Consider the following 22036-nt stretch of genomic DNA (forward strand, 5'->3'; position numbering starts at 1 on the left):
TTGTATACTCCATGCATATAGCTTTGCATTTTTCTCCTAGTAGTAGAGCTCCATCCCCCGCACACCCAGATTCAGCTTTTTTTTTGTTCAGTACTTTTTCATTCTGTTGGGATGACAGAGGATACCCCATACAGGTACTCCGATTTGTCTCATAGGCCGAGTTCGGTCTTTTGGAAGACGTTAATAAAATCTTTCTTTCTTTCTTTCTTTCTTTCTTTCTCTCTCTCTCTTCCTCTCTCTCTCTCTCTCTCTCTCTCTCTCTCTCACACACACACACACACACACACAGAGCAATCTGAAACACTGAAACATAGCTCTCTCTCTCTCTCTCTCTCTCTCTCTCACACACACACACACCCACACACACAGTAATTACGCTCAACTTGAAACACTGAAACACTAAAACATAGCTCTCTCTCTCTCTCTCTCTCTCTCTCTCTCTCTCTCACACACACACACACACAAAGCAATTAGGCTATCTGAAACACTGAAACACAGCTCTCTCTCTCTCTCTCTCTCTCTCTCTCTCTCTCTCTCTCTCTTTCACACACACACACACACACAACGCAATGATGCCTAATCTTTGTCTTTCACTATCTCTTTGTCTTTCATAATCTCTGTATGTTATTTGAGGATCTATTGTTCTCTCTCTCTCTCTCATTCATATGGAGAGTGTTGAAGCAATAAGGCTGGAGCAGATTGAAGCAGAACCAATTTCAGATTTACAAATGCAAGGGCGACCACACTCTCAACGGATTTTCACGTCTCCAAAGAAGAATATAATTAGATCCTGGGAGGCTTTTCAAAGAAGAGAGCAAAGAGCTGTGGCAAAACATAAGACCAAAATGGTCCCACTATCAGATGAAGATCGAAGGAACGTAGCAAAAGAGAGAATTTGTGTTTACCACCAACGCCCTTTAAGCAAGTTTGATGAGGTCAAAGATTTGGTTCGTGCCTTTTGGACCGAGAACACCCATGTTCCTCCAAATAAGAAGGATATTTGTCGTCAACAGATCGGAAGATACACCTATGAAAAACATCCAATCCACTTACTTGATGAGACACAGGTGAGTTTCCTATGCAAACTATATAGATGCAAAAATGTTTATTTCTAAGTATCGATTTTTTCTTATGTGAATATTTGGAGCATTTGCATGAGTTTTACTTCTCTAGACTTGAAAATTCAGCATGCCTTTGTACTTATGTTGCTCTTGAAAGCATAAAAGTATGCTTATGTAAAGAACTGCACATTCAATTTGAATGGTGCTATTAAACGTGCTTTGAAGCATTGTGCATGGGCTTGAGTCAGTCTGCATGGTGCTTTGCAGTGTTGCATATATGCTTGATTCAATGTGTGGTACTTTGAAGCTTCGCACATGCAAGATGATGTGCTAGACTCAATATGCATGGTGCCTTTACTCACTACACATGTGCCTTGACTCAATCTGGATGGTGCTTTGAAGCACTGCAGAAATGGTTGATTCAATGGGCATGCTGCTTTGAAGCATATATATATAGGAGTGAATGTTGTGCTTGACTAAATCTGCAAGGTGCTTTGTAGCATTGCACATATGATTGATTCATTGTGCATGAGCTTGAGTCAATCTGCATGGTGCTTTGCAATACTACATACAGATTGGTGACGTGGATAGGTCAAATCCATGGCATTGTGCACCAATTACCGGCTCTCGCTCAATCCATAGCATTTGTGGATACAACTGTTAAAAGTAGTACCTCATGTGGGAATAGGGTCTAAGAAAGGCACTTATCTATTTATTTATTTAATGCTTTTGGGTCAGCCATTTCCAACATAAGGGTATAAATACCCATGCCCACTATTGTATCTCACCACCTATTCATTGCTAATAAAGTCAAGCTTATTCGGCTCCATCTCTCTCTCACTGTACGTGTGTGTGTGTGTTCCGCTGCACCCATTCTTGACATGGTATCAGAGCAGAGCTCATGATTCTTGGCTACACATTGCGCACGAAGGAGAAGACGAAGGGCTGCGTTTTTTTCTGGCAAGCGGCGGCAAGGGCAACGTGAGCAACCGGCTGCGTTTCTGCTCCAGTAAGTGCTTGGTGGTGCAAGCTTGCACACCATAAGCAGCTGCAGTGAGCAAAGGCATCGGAGGAGAGCAGCCGTGAGAAAGGCAAAGTGAAGTGCAGCCGTGAGAAGGGCTGGCTTTGCATTTTCTGCAAGCCGACAGAGGGTGCACGATAGCATAAAAGCTGCACAGCAGCAAGAGCAAGGCAAAAGGCGACTGGAGGTTGTTGGTGTGTAGCCAAGAAGCGAGCATGCAAAGGGTGACCAGGCCTGCTTGGCAAAGCAAGAACGTACAAGCAGCTGCAGTAGAAGGTGGCCACGTGGAGGCGCACACAGGTGGCTGTGGACGGCAGGAGGTCGACGCGTGGCTCGTGAGCTGGCTAAGCATTTATTTTTAAAGAGCATTTTTTAATGTTATTAAAAGCTTGTGTGCAAGCATTAGTTCCCACACGACATATTTCCGCGACAAGCTTGGAGATGGCCTCCCTTGAGATTAGTTCCCGTGCTCAAAGCCCCGGTGCTCATATCGCAGAGCTGATGATTGCGAGCTTTACATCTCGATTGATTTACAGCCATGTGTTTTTTCTTTTTCGCCATGTTGACATTGCAGAGTGGAGCCCAATGAAACAGCATTGATCGACACGGTCCGGACAATATACCTTGGCAAAATCTTTTGGTATTGGCTATGAGAAGGCATGATTATCCGCACCAGTGGACAAAAGGACAAAGTGACTTTGGTATCGGTAATTTGGGTCCCAGATATGACTCGGAGTACCTTGACCACTGTACTTGGGCACTTTCCAGTTCACGGAGGATTGAATACAAGTTATTCAGCTGGTCGTCATCAAGGACATGGATGAAGTCTATGCTTTGGACATATGTCAGACCATATGGATCTAGATCTTCTTCTTTGCGGAGCAGTAACACTCCATATCTCCTTCGGGCCATTGAAGCAGAGGGGGATTGGGAGGTGTCGATTCTAGCATACTGATAAAGGGAAATCCCCTCATGTTTCAGCCAAAGAGAGGCATGTGAGGGGGAGAGGGGGCTAATCTAAGCTCTCAAACAGGTGATTTGGATCTGACTGTCGAAATTCAAGGCACCTGTATCTGGCCAGAAGAACGGCTTGACAACACTATGGACGTGCTTTTGTTCGCAGTTCATTGTGGTAACATTATGGACGGGATGAGTTCCTAGTTCATTGTCAGAGGACTTTGGAGGTCATGTGTTGACAGTTCAATGTTCAGGAGATCTCTTGAACGTGTGTGTTCGCAGTTCAACGAATGGGGGATCATGGATGTGGAGTTGTCTGCAATTCATTATTCTATGTGGCAGCTGAAGCTCCAGATGGCATTTTTTGTGAAGACAGGTTGATTGGTGCATTCTCCGAGGTGTATCCAGTAACTGCAGTGCTGGAGTGTCCATGGTTGCATCTACATCGGCTTGGCTTGTTCATCTATGCCCACTATGAGCTACAGAGAGGGTGTTAAAAGTAGTACCATGTGGGAACACGGTCTAAGAAAGGCATTTATCTATTTATTTATTTAATGCTTTTGGGTCGGCCATTTCCAACATAAGGGTATAAATACCCATGCCCACTATTGTATCTCACCACCTATTCATTGCTAATAAAGTCAAGCTTATTCGGCTCCATCTCTCTCTCTCACTTTACATGTGTGTGTGTGTATTCCGCTGCACCCATTCTTGACAACAACAAGGTTGACTCAACCCAGCTCAAAACCAGGAAGTTATCTTGCTATTGTGATGCTTGCATGCGCAATGCAACTAGGATGTGTGTGAACAAGGCCTATGTAAAGAAATGGAGTCGCATAACAATCATTCTTAAAGAACATGAGACTATTGAAGATGCTGCTACTATAGATGAACCTATGTTTGAGGGACCTGATGAATTTATTGGAACTTACAAGTAAGGGACAATTTTGTTGTACCTGCAAAAAAGGATAATGAAGAGGGTGTGGACTTTTACATGCTGAGGTGTTGTTGTGAGATGCAAGAAGTGTGTCTAACTGTGTGTGTGTAGCTCTGTAGGTGTAACTGTGTGCCAAACTGTGTGTGTGTCTAACTGTGTGTGTGACTGTGTGTGTGACTGTGTAGCTATGGGTCTAAATCACCATATGCCACCACTATATAGGCTGCAACCCTTCAAAAAGAACCCACCCTTGGTGCACCAAAATAAGTTCTTAAAAGCATCATGGTCAATATTTGTGTGTGTGTGTGTGTGTGTGTGTGTATTAGCTGTGTGTGTGTGTGTGTGTGTGTGTGTGTGTGTGTGTGTGTGTGTGTAACTGTGTGTAAATTAGAATTACCCATGAGTGGGAACTAGCATCCAAGCCATCAATATTACTTAGAAGAATTGAAGCCAGAGAACCAAGTTCAAGGAGTAACCAATGGGGAGGTAGATATATGATCATGAAAAAGCATCTGTCAATGTACGTTTATGAGCTAAAGCTGAGCTACAGAATAATAGATCCCAAGAGTGGAACAACGACCCAGATAGACCTCAAGAGATCTAGATAGAGAGGTCATACAAAAATATAGGTTAAATAACCACCCCGAACAGTGGAGATAATATGTCTAAGTATTATAAATCATGATTCAAGCAAAGGAGCAGTGTCCCAGATTTATATGATGAGTACACCGTACATAGGACTTTAAGATATATAGCAAATTAACTCTCTAGAACAACTGAGAGAAAATCAACCACTCAACAATATGTTACCAATAGAGACAATCATCTGAGCCATGATGCTCAGTGACCAGCAGTAGACGGCTTATCATGCCCAACATCAAGCCAAAGTTCCCAGCACACTATAGTTTGCAGAAACCACAATAGCAGACTAGAGCATATGCTATGGATTCACGTAAAGCACATACAAAATTCATAAACTATTAAGCCCAAGGCAGCATAGATCAATATGCAGGCAAGTTTGAATCACTGGAGTAAACAGAGTAGTTGCAACAAAGGAATGCAGAGATTTCAACAACATACGGTGTATGTAGTACAGAACTTGCATGCAAACAGAGCAAGTACACTACTAATCAATATTCCCAACACTAAGTCACAGCATCATTATTACCTGCCATGCCCATTTAGGGGCCTGAAATTAGTGAGATCAACACGGATTAATAGCAGAAAAAAATCATGCAGAACTAGTTCCAAGGAGGTATGCCATGTGGACCAGCAAGTAGAGCAAATCAAAAGACAAACAAGCCTGGCAACTTTTGTGAAGATTGTTCTAGTAGGTGCAAGCACCTACCTGAGTTAATTCGCAGACAAAATCGAGAGTTGCAGAGTAGCGTAGAAGATGAGCACGCTCCGCTCCTTTAAGTACTGGAGAATTGTAGCCCAAATTAGGCATGAGTTAAAATCGGCGGAACATGCCAGCGTAATCTTCAATCTCGGTGAAGTAGGGGAGAAGCTTAGGGAGACGAATGTTTTGTGCAGGAATAAAATCCGGGTAGGTGGTCCAATATTTAAAATAATCAATCCCAATTGAAAATATCCCAGGTTAAGCAAAATCAAGGTAAGTGGGTAGCCATTGGGAGGTCCTAATTTTATAAGATGGGAGGTCCCATCAATTTCAAAAGATGGGTGGTCCCATTATTACGAAAAAATGGTGATTGTAAACAAAAAGTGAGTGTGTGTGTGTGTGACCCACCCCTGACCAGCGGGGGCGACGGGCAGATCCACACAAGTGATAACATACTATGCAGGTAACCACAACAAGCTTCAGAAGGTATTGTCCAACAATAAAAGCTAAGGTAATGTCCAGCAAGCACCCAAGTGATAGCACACTATGCAGGCAACCACAACAACCCAACCTCACAAAAGTATATGCGCTTAAAGTGAGCAAGACCAGTACAGTAAGAACAAAACCATAGCATCCAATGCACCTCAAAGCACCTTCATGAGAGCAAGCAAGGGTAGAAAGGTCCCTGTAATGCTGAATCAATTCAAATGGTTAATTGTAATGCTTGGGAGGTCCCAAGGAGATCAAATGGATGGGAGGTCCCACCGAGAGATCACACAATGAAGCAAATGGGATGTCCCATCTATGAAAAAATATATACATCCTGAAAAAATATATACATCCTGGAAAACTAAATGTGTGTGTGTGTGTGTGTGTGTGTGTCTCTCTAACTGTGTGTCTAACTTTGTGTGTGTAGTGTAATTGTGTGTCAAACTGTGTGTAATTATGCGTGTGTGTGATTGTGTACCTATGTGTCTAAATTACCATATGCTGCCACTACACAGGCTACAGCCCTTCGAACGAACCCACCCTTGGTGCACCAAAATAGGTGCTTAAAAGCATCATGGTCAATATAAAGACATCAATATTAAAAAAAGATTATGCACATGTAAATATAGATATCCTTTGCATTATCAAAAATTTAACACATCCTCGCCACCCATAAGAGTCAAAATATCAATGATTTTTACATAAAACCAATTTTTGTAACTCCTCTGGACAAACGTAGGTGGGGTCTGGATTCCATAGACTCTTGTATTTACTGTCATCCACCAACAGGGTGTTTTGGGCATTGTATTGTAGTAGCCTATCCCAAATAGTCGATAAGTTCTTCAAAAACACTAGCTTCTGCCAAAACTTTTCAGGAGCACCAGACACACACTTGAAGTCCGGCGCTAACATCTCATAATCCACCTGCGACAGCACCTTTGTAGCAACACAATGTGAAATTAGCCATTGACATTGCAAGACATAAATAAGAGGCTAGATTAAGTACAATCTACTAAAAATTTAGAGTCCATACCTAAAAAAAAACCGCTTTCATTCCATACAGTTGATAAGCAGCAGGTCATAGCAGATTTAATATTGTATCTTGTGCAAGTGCTCCACAAAACAATATCCCCAAATCTTTTAAGCCTTTTAGAAAAATCTCTGAATCCACTCTTGATATACACCATAACTTGTTGTCCACCTTGTTTACATGGGATTCATTGATCTTCCCAAACTTTGGTCGTGTGCCCCGCACCCTTTTCATTAGTAGCCCATTCATGTCCACCACAAACAGTCTCCTCTTATTTGGAATCTGTTGAATGATCATTGCAATGTCTTCCTCACGTTGCCATACTTCTATGCCTTGCTCTTCCTCACCACATTTTGCTTTCTCAGCACCATTCTCATCACATGTATCTTCCATAATAGGAATGCTCACTGTAGGACCAGCACCTCGCTCTTCCTCACCACATTTTTCTTTGTGAGCACCCTGCTGTTCACCTCTATCTTCCATAGTAGGACTGCTCAGATTAGGACCAGCGCCTCACTGTTCCTCGCCACATTGATTATTGTCGGCACCTTGCTGTTCACCTCTATCTTCCATTATAGGATTGCTCACTGTAGGACCAGTGCCTCACTCTTCCTCAACGCCTGCAGCTGTCTCAATACCCCCCTTCCCATCAACTATATCTTTCATAACATGACCATGCACTTCATGACCAATTGAGAGCTCTTCCATAGCACTAATTACTTCAGCACCACCTAATAAACTACATGTATTGGTAGCACTGTGACGTGAAAAATTGATATCTTTCATTGTCAATTTTGTGCATATTTTGACGGTTTCGCAATGGTAATAAGGTGGAAGCTTGTCCAAGAAGATTACGGCGCCCACAATGGAATAACGGCATGGTGATGCGGCGGCTTGGCGGCTACCTTGATAACAACATTGTATCTTCAAATATAATGGTTTTACTTGATTTAGGGTGCACACATTGTAAATGCCACAAGTATGCTTGATAAATACTTTGGTATGGTAGATAGGCTAGTGATGTGGAAAATAAAAGTGGGCCTTCATGCTCACATAGATTTTTATTGTATTATTAATATGGTATTCACCATAAGGCTACAAGTTGGGGAGTGTGGAAGGCGTGTGGAGGAGTGTGTGTAGGTGCATAATTGGGAAAGATTCTTCTAGAATGCCTACATGGAAGAGGAGAATTTCGCCATGTGTAAGTGGGATCTCCACCTACATGCCACTTAGACTTGGCTATTATCTCATCACACTCTCAAAGTCAAAAAGTCTTCAATTTAATAATCAATAGAAGACTTAGCCTAAGAGGACAATTAATGGTGACATCTACCCTTATGTCACTGAAGAGTTGAAGATTTTTATGTTGTAATTTGTAACAATGGAAGAGAGGGTGATTCTCCACCTATAAAAGGAGCCCTCCTCTCCCTTTCAAATCAAGGAATGAGCCTCCTCAATTGAGCATTTTGTGTCATTGCCATTCTCTTATCTTTCAAACCCTTATTCTAACACTCTCTTTACATGTGAATATCTCATTTAGCATTAGCTCCTCATGCTTAACCCAATTTTGGACCTCTTTGATGATTCATGATAAGTGGGATAAGGAGTTATTATCTTGGTGGGCCTGTGACTTCTCAAGGTAGCCCTTGCCTTATTGCCGCCCGCCTTTGGAGGTACTAATGGTTTTAGCGGTAATGAGCATGTGGAAAGACTTTGGGGACCATAGGTAAATCTTTACGATTGTCCGCTGAGCAATGTTAACCCTTACCCTCTAGCTTGAATCATGAAGGAGATGAAAGGCAAGAGGCTATGTGAAAATTGAGGTTTCATGCAAAGAGAGGGAAGTGCAGTTTTTGTGGTCTAATACCCAATTTTTACTCATCACTCGGGTGTTGGTTTCTTAAATTGATCATATGGCTAGGAAGCTCTTTATATGCTCTTTCCACTCATGTACCTAATTTCTTAATCCCTCACTTCATTGATGATCAGAATTTCTCCCAAAGTGCTAACTTTTAGGCGAATTTTGGTAGTTTTATAGTCTTGTAGTAAAATGCTCATAACTCTTCGCTCGGTTGTCCGTTTTTGAAAGTTTTTATATGGGCGCGAAGCTCTCTTTAAGCTCTACGCATTTATCTAATCCTCTCTTGCACAGCCTCTATTGATTTAAAACTGCAATTCTTTGTGTATCTGTGTTTTTATAGAATTTTGACAGTTTTATAGTCTTGTAGTAAAATGCTCATAACTTTTCACTCGGTTGCCCGTTTTTGAAAGTTTTTATATAGACGCAAGGCTCTCTTCAAGCTCTACGCATCTATATAATCCTCTCTTGCACAGCCTTTATGGATTTCAAACTGCAATTCTCTGTGTATCTCTGTTTTTATAGAGTTTTGGCCATTATTTCTTCTTAATCATGATTAATTCCTCCTAATCTCTTATAAAAAAGCCAATCCCATGTGTCTTATCCTCTTGTAAGTGATTGCTATATTCATTTGCTTTAATATGTTCCGACCAAATCGCCCAATTCGAACGGATGAACCTTACCAATATTCCTCGTATGTTTCCGTTCACATAATCCTGAGTCGGAAGATTTTCTTCCAACAAAGAATCACCCTCCTATTTGGAGCTGCAAGACTGGCAGAAATCCTTGCTTCTCCTGAGCCTTTCATCTTTCCTTCCATGAATTATGATCTCACCTTTGATGTGTATATCTTTATCTTAACCTAGGGAGAGAAGGGAGGTGAGGAGGCTGTGAGGTTTCATTTAAATGTGTTTTTGATTCTAAGAGGTGACCGAAGTCCAAACCCCAACTTCGTGTCACATCTTTTGGTGGAGACAGCGGGCAAGTTTTACTTAGAATTATTCTATTTTAACCTCAAGGTCTCGCATGATTAAAGGAAAGTTATTTTGAAACAAGTAAATTTTCCTTGTTGCTGCTCATCTTTTGGTGAAAGATGTTCAACATTCCGGTGTTCCAAGGATCGGAAAGAGAAGACCCGGGGAGTTATCTCCCCGAGAGTTTAATCGAGCATGCCTCTTGACGGGTTGGTCTATGAAGGAGAGGGCAAAAATACTCCTAGATTTCTTGGAGGGTGTAGCCTTAACTTGGCATGAGGCTTTGCCAGAGGAGTCCAAGAATGATTAGGAAAGGTTGACCAAAGCAATGAAGGAGAGATTTGGGACAGTGGAGTCGCCAAATGCTTTACTATTGCAATTGGATCAAATTTTCCAAAAGGATGGAGAGTCAGTTTCTACCTTTTCAGTAAGGTATGAAGCCTTATTCATCAAATATCAACAAGCTGCTTTACATGTTGTTGCTTCTTCTTCTTCACCTTCTATGGAAGATTCAAAGAGTTCTTTAGCAATGGAGCACCTTAAAATGAGCAAGTTTATCAGGGCTTTGGATCCCCGCTTGTATGGAAAAGTTCTTAGCAAAGATCCCCGCTTGCATGGAAAAGTTCTTAGCAAAGATCCCACTAATTTTAAAGAGGCTCTTCGTATTGCTTTGAAGAAGGAGGCCACTTCATATTGAGTCCACATTCCAATCTTCTCCGAATGTGCCAACCCCACCACGAGTAGAGATAGCCTCAACATCTCAGGTACAAGTTCCATCCTTGGATCATAACATTGCACAACTTATGGCAGAATTTGCTGATTTGAAGTTACACTTAGTCAATGCAAGGCCACCTAGGGTTCCACGAGCTGAGGATAAACCTAGGGATAGAAGTAGTGTCACATGCTATGAATGTCAAGAGAAGGGGCACTATCGTACTGAGTGTCCAAAGTTGAGGAAAAGTGAGGATAAAAGTTTAGCACTTTTAGAGGAAACATGCTCAGAAGAAGAAGAGGAAACATTGATGCCATTAATGGCAAAAAGTGGTCGTAAAACTAGGAGTCAAGAAGAAGAAGAAGAAGAAGAATCTGAAGAAGAGGAGAAAAATAAGAAGAAGAAGAAGTCATCTAGGAGAAAAATTGGACAATCTGACTTTTCTCTTGGACAAGGATCTCTTAGTTATGACCTCTTAACAGATCTTAGGGAGAAAACAGCACAAATCACATTTGGGCAGCTTTTGGCACTCTCTCCAAAGCTCAGAAAGGAATGGGGTGAGCTGGCTAGCACAAGGGAATCTAAGAAAAAGAAGAAGAGGGATAATGGGACTCCTATGGTTCAAAAGGTGGATATTGATGTAGGAGATGATGTGCCTGTGATGATTGATGTCATCATTGAGGGACAAACAATTTCTAATGCATACATTGATGGAGGTGTGTCAATCAATGTCATAAGTGAAAAAACAATGAAAGATGCTGATTTAAAGTTGTCTTCTACTAACTCTCCCTATCGCATCAAACTTGCTGATAATACTAGGGTGAAAACCTTAGGAATTATCTGGAATTTGGGAGTGGATGTTTGTGGTATTTCTGTGCCTACAACTTTTCAGGTCATTCCTACAAAGCCTGATGCTAGGGCTTACCCATTGATATTGGGTAGGCCATGGCTTCGCCAAGTGAAGGCAATTCAAAAGTGGGAGACAGGTGATCTTATTCTACAAGGTGAGAATAAGAAGGTCCACTACAACATCAAGAGTCGCAAGAAAGTGGTAACAGGTGAACCTTTAACTTCCAAAAGTTCAGAGTCAGAGTCATCCGCCGATGAAGAAGAGACAAGTGGTAGCTCCAAGGATTCCATCTCAGAAGGAGAGGTGGAGGGAGTTGCATTTGGTCTTTCCTTGGGAAGGGATCGAGGGGATGCTGAAGACAATGGAGCCTTGGAAGGGGAAGCTTCTTCAACCATGTGCAAGAAAGGAGATGTGGACCTCACTAGTCTTCACCAACAGAATGAACTTCTTCTTGAGTCCATAGCAGGTACTGAAAGGGAGAATTACTTAAAAATGTTGGATGGATTTCCTAACCTTTTTGCAAACAGCTACTCAAGTACGCCAAGTTACCCTAGTAGAGCATAAGATTGATCTCAAGCCCTAAAGTAAGCCAGTGGTACAGCAGCTAAGGCATTTGGAAGTAGTGCAAGCGGAGGTGCTTAAGAAGGAGGTAACTAATTTGCTTGAAGTTGGATTTATTTTTCCAGTAGAGAATTCAGAGTGGATTTCTCTAGTTGTAGTCACTCCCAAAAAGGGTGGAAAATGGCGTGTGTGTGTGTGGATTTCTCTAGTTGTAGTCACTCCCAAAAAGGGTGGAAAATGGCGTGTGTGTGTGTGGACTTTCGCCCTCTGAATGCATGCACAAAGAGGGATTATTATCCTCTACCCTTTTAGGATGAGATTTTGGATCAAGTTGCAGGTCATGAGTTGTATTCAGTGTGTGATGGATACTCTGGATACTTTCAAATTCGGATTTGTGAAGAAGATCAAAGGAAAACCTCATTTATCACCCCTTGGGGAGTGTATGCCTATAGGGTGATGCCATTTGGCTTGACCAATGCACCAGCAACTTTTCAATGCTTCATGAGTCAGGTATTTGCACCTTACTTGGGGAAGTTTATAAGGGTCTTTCTGGGATGATTTTTGCATTTATTCAAGCCGCATGGATCACTTGGAAAAGTTGAGGTTGGCCTTGCAAAGTATCGATGATGCAAAAGGGTGTCTTAATCCTGGAAAATGTCACTTGGCACGAAGGAAGGTGGTTCTCTTGGGACATGTTATCTCAGAAGAAGGTATAGAGATGGATCCTGAGAAGGTGCAGGCAATTGTGGCCCTCCCACCACCTACCAATGTACGGGAGGTAAGGAGGATTTTGGGTAAAACAAAGTACTACCAACGCTTTCTTGACATGTTTTCTGAGAAGATGTATCCTATAAATCTGTTGACAAAGAAAAATGTTTCTTTCCAATGGGGACCCGATCAAATTCAATCTTTTTGTTGGCTCAAGGAATGCATGAGTCAAAGTCCAATTGTGCAGCCTCCTAGGTGGGGGGAGGACTTTTATGTGAACCCAAGTATCTCATCACATTCAGTGGGTGCTATACTCTTGCAAAAGGGAGAGCAAGGGCGTATGCAACCAGTGTATTATGCAAGCCGACAACTCATTGATGCCGAGGAGAGGTATGGTGAAATGGAGAAAGGTGGTTTGTCTCTTGTTTTTGCAGTAAAGAAGTTCAGGTCATACTTGTTACCTCGCCCTATTTTCTTCCTCACATCTCAACCTTCTTTACAATTCTTGGTCCGCAAACCCAATCCTGTGCAGGAGAGAAGTTTGCAAAGTGGATTTGCGAGCTTTAAGAATTCTCTTTCACTTTTATTACAGAAAACACCACTAGGGCCTCTCTTGCAGATTTGCTTACAAGGAAGGAAGAGGAAGAAGGAACAGGAGCAAAGGAAGAAGTATATGAAGATTTGGAGACACCACCAACTGCTTTCACTATGCATTTTGATGAAGGATAGTCCTTCCAGGCAATGTGGGGTTGGGGGGATAGTTTTATTTGATCCAGAAGGAAAAGAGGTATGGGTCAAGGATAGGGAATTTCCAAAGGCTATATCAAATAATGTGGCTGAGTACAATGCATTAATTTGGGGATTAGAAGATTGCATAAAAGATGAAATTAAAGAGGTAGAGGTTAAAGGGGATTCACAATTGGTCATCCGACAAATGAAAGGAGAATATAAGGCGAGGAGTCCTAATCTCCAAGAATTGTATAAAAGGGCAATGGAGTTGAAAGAAGCTTTTGAGTTTTATAAATTTGTGCATGTTAACAGGAAGGATAATCAAAAGGCTGATGAATTGGCTACTAAAACCTTGGCTTCTTTCAAAGTAGCTACTCTTGCATTAATGGATACAGGTTGGCCTGAGCTCCAAGATGTTCAACACTATTTAGATACAGGAGGATACTTCCCTCCTGGATTGAATCCTCAACAACAGAAGCAAAGGCTTACCAGGAAAGCTCATCCTTACACAATTCTAGGGGATGTTCTTTACAAGCAAGGTAAGGATAAGATTCTTAGGAGGGTGGTGAGCCTAGAGGAGTCTAAAAGGATTATGGAATTATGTCATGAATGTTCAGGTCACTTTGCCTCAGCTAGCACAACTCGGAGGATCCTTAACACAGGATATTATTGGCCTCGACTCAGCAAAGATGTCCATGAGTGGTGCAGAAGCTGTGAAGTATGCCAGGCATATGGGCATAAGCAATTGGTTCCCGGATCCTTAAACCCTATCCCAGCATATGGTCCATTTGAAAGGTGGGGATTAGATTTTGTGGGCCCACTTCCTCCTTCCTCACATGGGAAGTATTACATATTGGTGGCCACATATTATGCAACAAGGTGGGCAGAAGCAAAGGCAATGGTCAATAATAAAGCAGTGGCTATGGCATATATTATGCAACAAGGTGGGCAGAAGCAAAGGCAATGGTCAATAATAAAGCAGTGGCTATGGCATCCTTTCTCAGGGAATACATATGTGCCCGATTTGGGTGTCCATTAGAAATCCTTACGGATGGGGGGAGGTCTTTCAGGAATGACTTAATTGAAGCTTTGGTGCAGAAATTAAAAATAAAGCATGCTATGTCAACTCCCTATTATCCCCAATGTAATGGTTTAGTAGAAAAAACTAATGGACTGCTTTGTGGATCTTTGTCTAAGCTAGTGGATACTATGAAGAGAAAGTGGGATGTGCATTTGCCAGAAGTCCTATGGGCCTATAGAACAACTCACAAACTCTCTCTTGGTTTCACACCTTTTCAATTAGTTTATGGAATGGAGGCTATTTTGCCAATAGAATTGGAAATCACAAGCCTTCGCACATCTTTGACTTCAAGCACTTCAAAATTTGGAGGCTGTACCAACAACGGTGCAAGGCAAGGCATGACACTCTCACAAAGAAGAAGAAAAAGCCAGAACTCAAGCAAGGAAGCTTAGTCCATGAGGTATGATGGCCGTGTGGAGAAACGGCTAGATAAGAAGCTTCTTCGACGATGGGAAGGCCCCTTCAGGATAAAGCAAAAGTTCAAAAATAACACCTATCTTCTAGAGGATGCAAGTGGCCAGGAGGTTCCCGGACGTGCCAATGAGTACCGGCTAAAGATATTCTACCCTCGAGCACCATGGCCAGCAGACCCCCCAGACAAGCATGGAGGATCTGCTGGTGGGGGGGAGGGAGATGTGACGTGAAAAATTGATATCTTTCATTATCAATTTTGTGCATATTTTGATGGTTTCGCAATGATAATAAGGTGGAAGCTTATCCAAGAAGATTGCGACGCCCACAATGGAATAACGGCATGGTGATGCGGCGGCTTGGCGGCTACCTTGATAACAACATTGTATCTTCAAATATAATGGTTTTACTTGATTTAGGGTGCACACATTGTAAATGCCACAAGTATGCTTGATAAATACTTTGGTATGGTAGATAGGCTAGTGATGTGGAAAATAAAAGTGGGCCTTCATGCTCACATGGATTTTTATTGTATTATTAATATGGTATTCACCATAAGGCTACAAGTTGGGGAGTGTGGAAGGCGTGTGGAGGAGTGTGTGTAGGTGCATAATTGGGAAAGATTCTTCTAGAATGCCTACATGAAAGAGGAGAATTCCGCCATGTGTAAGTGGGATCTCCACCTACATGCCACTTAGACTTGGCTCTTATCTCATCACACTCTCAAAGTCAAAAAGTCTTCAATTTAATAATCAATAGAAGACTTAGCCTAAGAGGACAATTGATGGTGACATCTATCCTTATGTCACTGAAGGGTTGAAGATTTTTATGTTGTAATTTGTAACAATGGAAGAGAGGGTGATTATCCACCTATAAAAGGAGCCCTCCTCTCCCTTTCAAATCAAGGAATGAGCCTCCTCAATTGAGCATTTTGTGTCATTGCCATTCTCTTATCTTTCAAACCCTTATTCTAGCACTCTCTTTACATGTGAATATCTCATTTAGCATTAGCTCCTCATGCTTAACCCAATTTTGGACCTCTTTGATGATTCATGATAAGTGGGATAAGGAGTTATTATCTTGGTGGGCCTGTGACTTCTCAAGGTAGCCCTTGCCTTATTGCCGCCCGCCTTTGGAGGTACTAATGGTTTTAGCGGTAATGAGCATGTGGAAAGACTTTGGGGACCATAGGTAAATCTTTACGATTGTCAGCAATGTTAACCCTTACCCTCTAGCTTGAATCATGAAGGAGATGAAAGGCAAGAGGCTATGTGAAAATTGAGGTTTCATGCAAAGAGAGGGCAGTGCAATTTTTGTGGTCTAATACCCAATTTTCAACTGGTAATTACTCATCACTCGGGTGTTGGTTTCTTAAATTGATTATATGGCTAGGAAGCTCTTTATATACTCTTTCCACTAATGTAACTAATTTCTTAATCCCTCACTTCATTGATGATCAGAATTTCTCCCAAAGTTGCTAACTTTTAGGCAGTTTTATAGTCTTGTAGTAAAATGCTCATAACTCTTCGCTTGGTTGTCCGTTTTTGAAAGTTTTTATATGGGCGCGAAGCTCTCTTCAAGCTCTACGCATTTATCTAATCCTCTCTTGCACAGCCTATATGGATTTAAAACTGCAATTCTCTGTGTATCTCTGTTTTTATAGAATTTTGGCAGTTTTATAGTCTTGTAGTAAAATGCTCATAACTTTTCGCGCAGTTGCCCGTTTTTGAAAGTTTTTATATAGACGCGAAGCTCTTTTCAAGCTCTACGCATCTATATAATCCTCTCTTGCACAGCCTTTATGGATTTAAAACTGTAATTCCCTGTGTATCTCTGTTTTTATAGAGTTTTGGTCATTATTTCTTCTTAATCATGATTAATTCCTCCTAATCTCTTATCAAAAACCAATCCCATGTGTCTTATCCTCTTGTAAGTGAGTGCTATATTCATTTGCTTTAATATGTTTTGACCAAATCGCCCAATTCGAACGGATGAACCTTACCAATATTCCCCGTATGTTTCCGTTCACATAATCCTGAGTCGGAAGATTTTCTTCCAACAAAGAATCGCCCTCCTGTCTGGAGCTGCAAGACTGGCAGAAATCCTTGCTTCTCCTGAGCCTTTCATCTTTCCTTCCATAAATTATGATCTCACCTTCGATGTGTATATCTTTATCTTAACCTAGGGAGAGAAGGGAGGTGAGGAGGCTGTGAGGTTTCATTCAAATGTGTTTTTGATTCTAAGAAGTGACCGAAGTCCAAACCCCAACTTCGTGTCACAACACTAACATGCTCCTCAGGTTACTCTTGAACCTCTGCAATCCTGGTTGAACCTACATATGAACATCCATACACTACTACTTAATTCACAAAATTAGGTCATTATCAACAAATACAAAAAAAAGGGAGACATGTTTCAAATACACAATAGAGGCATAAAGACACATGATTTTGCAAAAGATTAATACATTGAAGACAAATCATTAGTACATGAGGTGGCAATGATTCCATGGTAGAGGATACTTGATTCCTAGAGGTTGCAACTAGAGATGATAAGAGGTGTCCATGGTAGAGGATACTTGATTCCTAGAGGTTGCAACTAGAGATGATAAGAGGTGTCAATGATGCCAGCGCACACACCCCCACACACAGGCACAAACAATCACACACTAGGATATAGATTTCCTAGATGGCTTGCATCTAATGGCTTCAAACATGGATGACAATTCACATCTTCTTCATCCTCATTACCAGTATAGGTGCTTCTTTGGGGGATTCTAATTCCTTTCACTTGGGACTTTTCTGGTCTTTGCAAGCCTTGATCTATGAGTGTTGCGCGGCGATGTCCCATTTGTGGTTCTACACTTAACAGTGCACCTTTCAAGGGACTTTGCACAGGGAACTCAAGTGCATCTATACATCTGCGAGGGGACTTTGCAGGCGGCTTAAGTGCATCTATACATTTGCGCTTTGGAGGTGACCTCATAGGTGGTTGCAACTATATATCCAATTTTTTTTAACTCCGAATCACTATGTGTACCCCTTCGTTTGGGTGTATTTGTAGGTATATTCTTCTCAGCTTCAGCTGGTGTCCCACTTGAAGCACTTCCATCATCCTGAAAACCTAGATTAGACTTTGTAGGCTTCTTTGCTAGTTTAGGAGAAACCTCCTCAAGGACAATATCCCCCTCTCCTAGATCTGTGACCTCCTTGACTGCATACAACAATATTCATATCTAATATAAGCTAACAAACATGATAGGGAAAGCAACAAATCGTCATATGCCTGCATTGACTAAGAGTCTTATCTCCACTGGTTAGCTTGATGACATTGGTTATCACACTGTCTTTGGCAATCAGTCATGGAAAATTATGAAGGGTTCTATGGTCATAGCTAAGGGAGTCAAATGTCGTTATACCCTATGAATGTGTCTTCTGTAAATGAAAATGTTGTCGCCATTACTGAGCTGTCGTCTACTTCCTTGTGGCATTGCTGGTTGGGACATATTTCAAAATTTAGAATGGAAAGTTTAACTTGCTTTGGCTATTTGCCTATGTTGTCTTATTCGGACTTTCACAGTGCCTCAACGGCCAAAGCGCACTCAATATGCAACCAAAATGACTAACCACAATACAACATCCTACTTCGTAGCCAAATGGGGTGCTCGAGGGATCGCTCCACACCTGTATCACCGAAAGGATCTCAACCTCGAGAATCCCCCCAGCTCAATAAAACCTCACCACGTCCCTTAACAAAAGGCTATGCAATTGCCCAAATACATAAGAATGACCGCAGTCTAATACATCTACAATATCCAGGTAGATCTGACAACCGCAGCGGCGGTATGTCCGTAGGCATGACTCACAACCCATGAACCCACAATCAATTACATCAAATTTGTTCCATGCATGTCTCTGAGTGCAGCCGCCGAATGGCTACACTTTCCATGCAACCTAGAAGAGCAAAAAACAATAGGATGTGGATCCAAAACACGTACCTATAACCTGTAGGTTGTCGATTGTAGACCGAAGGTACTCGCAGACGAGGTCCTTGGTAGGGGGCACCAAAAGAATGTGAGCTCAAGGAATGAATACACACAAGACCTCTATAGCTTCTCAACCCACACCCTTTGAAGACACACACACTCTAAAGACCCTAGAATCAACCCCAACTCAGCCCAACAATTACAATCAAAGTCACGAGAAACCACAGAAGGAAGGGTTCGGGCACCTAAACACTCAAATAACCACCCTGAATGAAATAACCAACTCACACACACACACATACACACTTATGGAATCAACACATAGGGGAGAGGAAACCCTTATATTGCTTAGCAAATAGATGAAACATGAGCCCAATAGAAGGGTTGGCTCATACACACTGAGTTCCTGCCACCAAGAGAGGCCAATTGAACAGACGAAGAACTTACACACACACGTGAAGACCCCTATAGCAATTGGGTTCCTTTTTTTTTGGCTAAATTGACAGCACCATTGCATCTAGAACGGCCAAAAACCCCCAACTACACTATCTGTGAGCTCAAATCCGACCTCGGATGAGCGAATTAGAGGCAAATTACACTCCCAAAACACACTATTTTGGGTAGTGACTTCTTCACGCACAAAGAATAGTAATTCTCCCCTTTTGCTGCAGCCTTCACACAATTTTTAAGTGTCCAAGCTCCCCTTTTCATCCTTGGGCACCCTTGGGCACTAAAATTGCTCAAAATTGACCCCCGATGAGCCAAAATCACCCCCGACAGTGTCGATAGTCTTTTCCTTTCAAACCGCACACCTGGCACCGTCACACTAATTAATTTCTCCACTTTTTTCCCGTGCACTTGAAGACCACGTGAAGGCCATGTGAAGTGGACCCGTCCTCAGCCCTCATAATGAACTTTTGCATAATACCCTGAAACAAGCCACCGCAGATGAGCTCACCATCTGCATCTGCACATCACACGTTGTGCGGGACCCACCTTCTCCTCGTCATGACTTCTTTCGCACCCAACTTCCTCTATATGCCAGCATGCGTGAAGCTTCCTCAAGACGCTTACGGCATTGACCACTCCCTGTTTATTGCATAAAAAAAGGTAGAACCTTGCAAATAGTGAAAACAATATTGTACATATACCAGACGGCATGTATACATGTGGGCCCCACTAACTGCTTGGCCAAGGGAAATTGGGCATCCATTTATTCAAAACCCATGCAAGCGTATGTACACATGCCAAGAAAAACATTACCAAAAAATGCCTAACAACGTGTGATAGGGTTGTAACATTTGTACCCTTTTTGCTCAAGAGAGTACCCAATGAAAACACATTTTTCAGCCTTTGGATCGAGCTTGGTTCATAGCTCGTCCGGCACATGCACATAAGAAATGCACAAATACTTTCAAATGCGACACATCAGGTTTTTTGCTAGAAAACTTTTCCTCGGGTGTCACATCATGCACTGCAGCAGTAGGAGTCCTGTTCATAATGTATATAGCCGTAGACACAGCTTCAGCCCAATAATAATGAGGCATGTTCTTCTCAGCCATTAGTGCTCTTGCAACCTCTACAATGTGCCTGTTCTTCCGCTCAGCAACACCATTTTGCTACGGAGCATACCTGCATGAAAACTGCCTCTGAATTCCATGCTTTTTTAGAAAAGTGCTAAACTCATTGGAGAAGTATTCTCCCCCTCCATTTGACCTCAGGCACTGCACATACTTTCCTGTCTGCTTTTCAACCATAGCTTTGAAATTCTGAAAGTGAGTAAATACCTCACTCTTCTCCTTCATGAAATACACCCATACCTTGCGAGTATGGTCATCAATGAAGGTAACATAAAACTTGCATCCACCCATAGACGTAGTCTTTGCTGGACCCCATACATTCGAGTGTACCACTTCCAACACATTACTGCTTACATGCTTATCATGTGGAAAAGCTTGCTTTCCAAACTGGCATGCTTCACAAACTTTCTGCATATCAACAACCTTGAACATTGGCAAACCTGTTACAAGTTCTTTGCTTTGCATTGTTTTCAGCCTTTGCACATTTACATGTCCAATTCTTTTATGCCAGATTTCAACATCTGCAACAACACTTGAACCTTGTGGAAACATTGCAGCATTCATCTCGGGCACACTCACATCAAGAGTAAACATTCTGCCCACTTTCTTTCCTTGCGCAACCAACTTTCCATTCTTTTTGTATTCTTCTACATATAGTCCATCTGCATTAAACCTTACCTGCAAACCCTACTCAACCATTTGCCCAACAGAAACCAAGTTCTTTGTGATGTTGGGAACATGAAGTACATTAGCCAAGTACTTTACATTGCCATCCTGTAATGACAATGGCACATTCCTTGTATGTGCAATAGGATGTGCAGTATCATCCCCAGTCTCTACATAACTAGGATTTTGCAAGGTCTGCAATTCTTTGAACCATTCTCCATGGCTGGTCATGTGATTTGAAGCACCCGAATCCACATACCATACATTTTCACCACACTTTGATACATTTGCAGACACAGTGTTCATCATATGCTGCATCACAAACAGCCTCTCTGAATCATTTGTATTCCTACTGGTAGACGCATAATTGTTTTGCTGTCTTCTGCCACCCTGATTTCTTGATGGACAGTCACGTTCAAAGTGACCCGTTCCTCCACAACATTTTTACAACATTCTCTGTTATCATTTTCTGCATTATTTCTCTAGAAATTTCTGCGACCTCTCCCCCTGCCTCTAAACTGTCCACGTCCACGTGTGTTCGACCCCTGTGTATCATTTGACTGCTGTTGTTGCTGGCCTTGATTTTGGTTGCCACGGCCATGACCTCGTCCTTGACCTGCACCACATCCTCTACCTCTACCTCTGTTTGAGTAGAAGACCTACTCAGAGTTATTTCTATTTTGTGAGACGAAGATGAGTTTTCACCAAGACTCTTTTCCTCAACAACCAGCAAGGGAATCAAATCTACAAAACTGGGAATGTTTTCCCGAGGCTGAATACAGGTCTTAAACTGCTTGTATGTAGGCATCAAGCCTGCTTGTATGCAGGCATCAAGCCATGCAAGCATACCTCAACCTTGTCATCGTCCTCAACTGTAACTCCAATAGAGGCGAGAGATTCACATATACCTTTTATCTTCAGGGTGTAATCATTGATTGACAGGTTCTCCTTCTTAATTGTATTCAAGTCATTCTTCAACTGTAACTTCCTTGCCTTTGTATTAGTTGTATCAAATGATACTAACCTGTCCCAAGCTTGCTTTGGTGAAACGGCATCCTGAATATGCCTAATCATGCTATCATGT

This window comes from Cibotium barometz, chromosome 24, assembly GCF_041138505.1.
Source record: "Cibotium barometz isolate CiBa-2024 chromosome 24, ASM4113850v1, whole genome shotgun sequence".
Taxonomy (NCBI): Eukaryota; Viridiplantae; Streptophyta; class Polypodiopsida; order Cyatheales; family Cibotiaceae; genus Cibotium; species Cibotium barometz.